Genomic DNA, 2,485 nt, shown 5'->3' on the forward strand with positions numbered 1-2,485 from the left:
AATGCAATAATTCCTTAGGTTACATCTTTTGGTGCCAGTGCTTAGCTATTGTTGGGCAGCTTTTCTTAATAGCTAACAGGTGACAACAGCCATTTTGACTGTTTTCTTTCTGCCTTAAAGCACAGGTGGTCCCATCCTTTTGCACCCCCTTGAAGCTTTATTGTCATAAAAAGTATAGCTGAGGCCCTTGGGATTTCTCATGAGATGCTCCTGTCTGCATTGGAGGGCAGCCCAGACTGCAGTACGCCTCCGGCACACCCTGGGAAAGGCAGCCAAAGCCATTATTTCCAGTGGTGCTTTCACATCAGCGCAAATTATTCCAGCATAACGTGTGGCCTGCCAGTATTAAGGAGTTATATGGGTGATGCAAGGGCCATTGCTTGCTCCTGCAGCAGGGAGGATCCCTGCTAAAGTGTAATCTGCCAGATATGCTAGCCTTTGTTTTGCAGTCTAAGATAATGATATTATACTCATTTATTACCAATATTTTTTGGTTGAACTGCATCAGTGTATTGGGTCTGGCTGAGGTAGAATTAATCTTCCCCATAACAAGCCCTCATAGCACTGTGCTTCGTATTTGAAGATAGAAGGGTGTTAACACACCAGTGTTTTGGCTACTGCTGAGCAGCGCTCCCACAGGATCAAGGCTCTCTCCCCAACACTCCCCTCTCCCAGGGCCATTGGTCTGGGGGGGCAGGAGGAATGGTTTGGGAGGGGACACAGCCGAGACAGCTATGCTCAGCAATAAAATCTAAGAGAAGGGTGGGGGATTAATTGTTCAGGCATTTATCTTCCAAAGCAACTGCTACATGTACTGGGGCTCTGTTTCCCAGAAAGTCAATGGGCATCACCTGCTGACACAAAGTAGAGAATAAATCTTTTTTTTGCTTTGCCTCCATGCATGGTCTCTGCTTTCTTTCGTTAAGCTGCCTTGATCTCAGCCCAGGAGCTTTTCATGTTATTTTCTCCCCCTGTCTTGCTGACGGGGGTAGGGTGAGAGAGCAGCTGGGTGGGCAAATGCTGGCCAGCCAAGGTCAGCCCACCACAGGCAGGCACTGCTCCAACCTGAAAAAAGAGGTACTCCCACTGCCCTGTCTCTCACCCCACAAATCATGGGCAGGGGTGGAAGGTGGGGGGCTACAGGTGAAGAAGAGCAGCTCTTGCTGGAGCCCTGGATGCGGGTTTGGATGCACAGCTGATGAGCTCTGCTACAGGCCAGAGCTGGGAGCTGCAGGGGGAGGAGGAGGAGAGGCACCCGCTGCCACAGGGCTGGAAGAGGCTTTACCCCATTCTCATCACCTCTCTCCTCCCCACTTGCCAGGGCACCCGTGCCATTTTTAGGAGCTGAGAAGGTGTGGTGAGGGCTTCATTGCAGGAGGGAACGAGACAGATGCTGATGACAGGGAGGTGTTAAAACTCCCTTTGCCCTTGCTGTTTATTTCTTTCCACCTCCCGAAGAATATCTGGGATGTCTCTTGCCCCCAACATATACCAAATAGCCAGCAACGTTGCGTGGTTGGGGCCATGCAAATACGCTGCAAAGAGGCAGTCTGTTCCTCAGGTGAGCAAACACCACGGAGAACTGCAGCCCTCCTCCTGCCAGGGCAGAGATGCAGGGGACAAACCCTTCCCAGGAAGAAACAACACTTGGGCAGAGGCAAGCACACAGCAGTGACAGCTAAAGGGGTCCCTGCTGCCATGGCTCAAAGATCTCTGATGGCATCAGGTGACCATTGATCTGTGGGGGGAAAGGTGTGGGAACACCCTTAGCTGCCAGAGTAGGAAAAAAAAAAAAAAAGGAAAATACGGTATTTCTAAGTGTTGGCCAACAGCCCTGCCTGTGCCCCTCTAGGTAGACATTGCTCAGCAGCCCTTTGCTGACTCCTAGAAACTCTGTGGGTGGGCATGGGGTGTCCATAGGCAGTTCTGTGAAGGGAAGACTTCTAGGCAGATGCTAAACCTGGGCAGGCTTCTCTTGCTTGCCCGCGCCTTCACAGGCCGCTGGGACTTTGCACGCTCCCCGTCCCAAGCAGACGGCCGGGTGCTCCCTGAATTGTATAAGCAGAAAGAGAGGATTCGAGAGAATCCTAAAAACGAAAAGAGGTTCGGGGTGGGGGGAAGGAAAAAAAAATGCTTGCTTCCCTGACCGGGAATCGAACCCGGGCCGCGGCGGTGAGAGCGCCGAATCCTAACCACTAGACCACCAGGGATCTGTGTAACGAAGCCGCAATTGCTTCCTCAAGAGCGAATACAGATAGGCGCACTCCCCGCGCCTCACCGCCCTGCTGGTTTCTCGTCCCCCCTTCCGGGCAGTACCAAGTCGCGGAAGCAGCTGTGTGTAGGGAGGGATGTTCCATTCCACCCCACGGAATGGGGGGAGCAGCGTCTGTGTGGGGAGGAGAAGGGACGCCTCAGGCGAGGCGGGTGAGGGGCCCTCGCCGTGGGCGGGATGGCGGTGGGAGGCCGGGCGGGACAGAGCCTCGGA

At 53.4% G+C, this 2,485-nt stretch overlaps 1 non-coding gene across 1 annotated transcript; it reads right to left on the reverse strand.

Annotated features, from left to right (window-relative positions):
• Positions 1-2,138: 2,138 nt before the first annotated feature.
• On the reverse strand, positions 2,139-2,210 carry TRNAE-CUC. Its single transcript has one exon. It is a non-coding gene; the product is annotated as a tRNA-Glu (tRNA).
• Between the last annotated feature and the right edge of the window lie 275 nt (positions 2,211-2,485).

Source organism: Egretta garzetta, unplaced genomic scaffold (genome assembly GCF_000687185.1).
Source record: "Egretta garzetta isolate BGI_Z169 unplaced genomic scaffold, ASM68718v1 scaffold18, whole genome shotgun sequence".
Lineage (NCBI taxonomy): Eukaryota > Metazoa > Chordata > Aves > Pelecaniformes > Ardeidae > Egretta > Egretta garzetta.